Below are 6,016 nucleotides of genomic sequence, written 5' to 3'. Positions count from 1 at the left end.
ATTTATGAGGAATGATAACAACAGATCAATTGATGCATCTGGAAAAGCAAACAAGCTTTCAAATAAGCCCTTCAACTCAGAAGCCACTAACTTAACTCTAAGCAGAAACTAGGGAAGCCACTCTGAGCTGACATTTTTGCTCAGAAATCCAGCTTTTTGAAAGGCCTGTTGTTCATTTTCTTTTGTAGGGCAACTTTCTGCTCATTTCAAGGCCTAAGCAGCATCACACACTTTCTTCTGCACAGGCTCCCCCTTCCTCCCCTCTTCTAAAAGGACAAATCATTGTGAAGAATAGAGTTCAGGCTTTGCTGTTCCTGTCCAACAGCTGAAGATAGGAGAAGCCAAACAGGAGAAGGTTGCTGTGTTATGAGATGTAGATTAAGAGAGGAAAACCAGCTTTGTTTATCAGGTCATGCAAGTTAAATAAGAAGGAACTGGCTCACGATACTTAATACGCTGCATGTCCATGAATGCCTTGCAAATATTAACTAATCCTCACAAACCCCTTGTGAGATAGGTTAATATAAAGCATTTATACGTATGCAAGCAAACGGTGAGAGTGTGCAGAGCCTGCCTGGGTCCTTTGTTAGTGATTCAGGAACTGACGTAGTTCAAACTCATCTTCTAACGCTCTCCAGTCCCTCTGGCTTTGGTGTCAGCAGAAAACAGGACCAATATCATGTGGAAGGTTCAAGCATGGCCCAACCCTGTCAGACAAGCTGGGACCTAGAATTTAGTGGAAATCCATGCTGGGATTATGGGAGGAATGAAGTTTTAAAGGATGGGGATGAGAAGCTAAGAAAAAGGCTGGCCATTTCAGATCAGCTTTGGAAATTTTGGGGTTGGTCCACATGTGACTCAGTAAAATTCGGGTGTGTGGCATTCACATTCACACAGTCCCCAAAGAAATTCTCCATTTAGAGAACTCTCACCACTAAGACTGACAGGCTAAAAGGCATTTTTCCATGAAAGGCATGTCCTCCTTGTATGTCTAATCCAGGAATTTAATACAGCACTTCAATAACTAAATTTACACCCTTATGCTCTATCCACTCAGCTTCATTTAATTTCCCTGATTAGTAAGGAATGAATACCAATCCTTATTTAAGTTGGTGAGCACAGAGAAATGGCTTTTTTCTTCCTTTTTGATAGAAAAGGCTTTCATTGGCAACAAGAACCTGGCCAGATTTATCCTATTTTCCTGCCTGAACTATGAGACTGAGGGAAAGTGGCAGGAGAAGTTAACCCTCCCACCCTACGAAATCCAGTCTCTTGTGGCTAGGAGTGAAGTGGGGCAGCTGTGACAGTGGGGACAGTCCAGCACAGAACTAAGGGAGTCCTCAGCCAGCTGAGATAAAACCAAAAAAAACCTCATCCACACTTGACTTTTAGCTGACAATTCATATACTTTAAAAGTAGTTACCTTAGCAAGGGAAACGATTGCTCAAAGCAAGGGAGGCACATCTAGCAATTTGATACGGGGATGGGATCCAGGATTCCCAGGGTCTGTTCCCAGCCTTGCCACTGGCCTCCCGCATAACTGCAGGCTAGCAATCATTCAACATATTTTCCCTCAGTTTATTCTTCTTTATAGGGTGTTATAGTACTTAAATGCAGGACTTCACAGAGGATGTGCTCCTCCAATTCATTATTTGGGGTGCAACGAACCAGCTTGCTGCTTTGACATCATAGGCTGAATAGTGACTGAATTGCTCCACGCCTTGGTTTTACACTGACATAAAGAGAATATTCACGTCCTTTGAGATCTTGGATGGAAAAGAGATGCAAACACAAAAGTACTGCTCTTCTATTGAGAGGAAGAGACAGGTTAAATTCTACCCTTTGGTTCCCCACTCCATTGGGATTGGCATGAAAACATAAAGATGACAGGCTGGGCCCCATTCTATTAAGATTTAAATTTAGCAAGGAACTGGAAAATTACTGGGAGCCTTATGTCTAACCTCTGCCTCAGTTAGAAGCAAATATGCATAATTCTTGTCCCATAGCTAAATTGGAGTGAATTATCAAATGCTAGGCCAGTAAAAGAATTGTCCAATGCAAACTTTATCCGCCCTAGATGCACGTATCTGCTTACAATATCCTTTGTTAGTTAAACAAAACAGAATCATTGTTGCTAAGAAGTTAATATTGTTTAAGATTCACTGGCTAACACACAGAACACTTTCCTGAGTTCCCCCAAACACATTCCTTTTCTATTCTCTTAGCTTCTTCCTCCTTTTTTTCTTTCCTTCTGTCTTGGCTAAGGCTGAAGGGTTTTTTAGGTGAACTTGCTTGCCAGGTGGTATGAACTTTGAGGCAGGCACACATTTCAGTTGATACAGCGAAGGGTAAATAGGTGGTCAGATCAGAGCAAACAATTAATACGAAGAGCAGAATATAACTAAAGTAATTCCCCAGGCATTAAATAGGAGCCTATTTGCTCTATCTCCTACCAGTTCCCCTTTTCCTTGATTATTTCCCTAACCTGCTTGTAGCCTTTTAAACCTGTGTTGCCAGAACCCAAGACTTCTTCGTCCGAACAGTGAGTTACTGTGGAATAAAACCAACCATAGCGTTCCAATGCCCCTGTGAATAAACAGCCTGCAATGCTTTCTGTGATGTACTTTTTAATTTGATCATCTTTTCTAGTGCTGGGACAGTACATGACACAAATATCCACATAGAAATGAAAATAAATAGAAATGCTTTATTACCAGGGCAATATCAGTCAAGATGCCAGATGTAAAACATGTCCCCGGCAGAAGGATAGCAGTACACCACAGGAGCAGAGCGCTGCTGATGTTCATCAGGTGATACCAAAGCCACGCTTCATATCGATCTGCTAAAACCATCCCATCCTCTCCCTACATCTCCATGCCCTGCGGCATTATAAGGCCTGCCATTAAAACTACACTTTAGTCAGGACAGTTTCACCTGCCCTGTAGGTGTCTGCCAACAGAACTCTGCCCACCTGAGAGGTTACCATTCACGTCTCTGACTGATGTAGCGAACACCAGCTGAAATCCAGAAAGGCAACTGGTTTGTAAGCTGTGGCAGCCCTCCAGGGTCCTTGGCTGCAGCTATCTTGCAGAAAGCTATGCAGGGTAAAGGAGGTTGCGGCCAACTCCACACCACCGTAACTAGACATCCTGAGCATCCCTACAGGATCCCGCAGCCGGCAGCGCGGGCAGGCAGAGATATGCTGAAGGTATGTAGGCGAGACATACTTACACAACCCAAGAGCACCTTTCTGCTTTCACAAAGACAGCATTGATAAGAGTCACTTTTTACAGGTGTTTTTTTCCTTCCCTATCAGAGGTAAACATCTCAAATATTTGGCTTTCACTGACTACCAATTTTTCTAGCCTACAGGATTGATGAAAAACATGTTCAACAGTCTGACAAATGAAGTCTTTCATTTTACACACAAAACAGGCAGAGAACTGGAGGCAGCGGTGGAGGCCGCATGATCTAGGGATCAGTCCGAGAGTCCATGACAGACCTTTAAAGGGTTTCACTCCAACAGGCTGGCAGGGAGAAGCCCCTTAAGCCATGAGCAGTCCTTATATCCATGCAAACAGCAAACTCCTCTCCAGCAAGCACAAGGGGACCGAAATTCAACTAAAACTTGTGGCCCATGCACAAATTCACTCTGAATTCCTGCTGGCATCAAGTAGGCCTCGTCATGAGGATAATGTTTGGACCTAAATGTATAACACAGCCAAGCAGTGACAGGTAAAGCGGGCTGTCTCTCTGCGCTGAATGCGTTTGACACCATTTGCCAACTCTTCAAGGCAGAAAGGTATGAGATATGCCCCAGCACAGTAGAAATGACTGCCAAAATATGATCACCAAATGTGTTGACTGAGTCTGTCTTGCAAAGGAGCTTTAAAGGCTGGCTGTCTGGGGGCTCCTGAAATAGCATTTCCCAGAGATTTACAAAAAACTGAAATAAAGTAGTCCGTGAAGATGCATTGTTGCCCCATACTGGGCAGAATTAGTGTCTTTCACCACATGTCATCGACCACTACAGGAAAAAAAGCTCATGGTGACTCATCCTGGCTGAGGTGGTGGGTTTCTGCAGCTTCAGAGCACGAGGAATTCGTCTGCTCCGCAGTTCTGTCCACTGTGCAATCACACATGGCTGTAATATGCAGCACAGACCAGTTGTGACTCTCCCACAAGACCTTGAATTCCTTAAGTGTATCAACACTGAGAAAGTCTCAATTCAAGTGTGAATTTAAGAGCTAGATGGAAGAACATGTTCCTTTTCAGACCAAGGAAGATCAGTCAACAAAATCAGATTAAATGAAACATTAAGTGGAACGGTTCCAAGCCCAAGAAAAGTGATGCCAAGATCAAAAAGAATATCTCATCTCAGCAATACCTCTCTACCCCTCCACAGTTAGATACAATTACAGAGAAGAACATAACTAAAAAGATTCAAAACATCCATTAAAGAGAGAGAGAGAGAGAGAGAGAGAGAGAGAGAGAGAGAGAGAGAGAGAGAGAGAGAGAACAGTGCCCTAAATCTAAACTGTGGAAGGACTATTCCCTCCTGCCTTCAAAACGTTTCATGATCTGCATTCCTGATCAATTGGGATATCCTTTTTCAAAGCTGCAGAGCCCTCACAGTCTCTGGAACCAGAAACCAAAGATAAACCTCCCAGGAACTAAGGACTGTCACAAACCTCCCAAACATAACTCTTCCAGTAGCTTGCACAGCCCTAAGCACAGAGGATTAGAGAGATACACATCACATGCACACACCTAAAAGCTTACAATGGCAGGACACTTCATGGCACAGCAAACCCGGCCCCGCGAGGAGCCCAAAGGGAGAGCGGGCGATCCGTGACAGACAGACATTGCTCACGTCCCATCACTGCAGGGCACAGTGCTACCTTGGTGCTTGGGGCAGAGGGAATGGCCAAGCAGGATCAGATAGGAGGTTTCTAACTCCCAGTCCAGGGTGGTCCATGAACCCATCACAAACCCAGACTGGGAGTCTTCCTTTACAAACCCCCTCCTGCCTTACTTCATCCGATGCTGCGCTCATCCAGCTCTGCACACAGGTTCACCTGCCATGGACCCTTCCATGCACATCTAGTCTAGCTCTACAACAGCCCCTCTAAGTTTCCTCTTTCCTCCACCTCAACTTATACAAGCTACTACCTACTTACTATTTTAGATTATACATAGCAACACGATCAGGAAAACAGAAACAATGAGTTTGGGGATGATTTCCCTCCCTCCCCTCTTTGTTTGGTTTTCTGGAACTACTTCATCCCAAACATTTGTAAATAGTGCCTAGAGTTACATTCCAAGTTCCAGCAGCAAACACTAAACTAGCTAATATATATAGAAGGATCCCTGTTCTCCCAGTGTATCCAGGCAACCTGCAATACAAAGTTAAAGCACAGCTATTTGTTCAAAAAGTGTTTTCACAGCTATTTCCTCTTCCCCCCCCTTGATTTTTTCCACTAGGCACTGCTTGTATTTATCATCTGGAGATTCTGTTCCCTTTTTCCTTTTGAAACCTTTATAACAGCTCATGTTAAGAGCAGCAAAGCACCGACATTTAGCTTATAATAAAGTTTGATTTAGTTTATGAAGAATGAAAGAAAGAGAGCAAAAAGTTTCACAAAAGCACCTGAATATAACTCCTTCATGACACGCTGTGGTAAGCCTGGGAACAAGATCATTTCCAAATGCTAAAGAAACCAGAACGCTGTAGGAAGACAAAAACATTTACACAAACACTAAGCAAGCTGAAAAGGTGGTTTACTATATCCTACCTAATACTAGTTCAAGTTTTTCGAATAAAACAAGTTGCCTCAAAGAACATTGGTCAGGCTGAACTAAAATTTTTCCATAGGAAAAATATCAATTTTTATTAAGTTTTCCAATTGAGAGGGCTTTGGAGTAAAGGCAACATCTCAATAGGAAGTGGTTTTGATTTCAAAATGAAAACTGTTACTTTGACATATTGGGCACTTTTATTTTGTTAGGCAATGTT

Source organism: Nipponia nippon, unplaced genomic scaffold, assembly GCF_047370975.1.
Source record: "Nipponia nippon isolate SJK-2023a ecotype South Korea unplaced genomic scaffold, ASM4737097v1 scaffold_9, whole genome shotgun sequence".
Taxonomy (NCBI): domain Eukaryota; kingdom Metazoa; phylum Chordata; class Aves; order Pelecaniformes; family Threskiornithidae; genus Nipponia; species Nipponia nippon.
The sequence above is the reverse complement of the archived record's forward strand: the minus strand, read 5'-3'. Positions refer to the sequence as shown.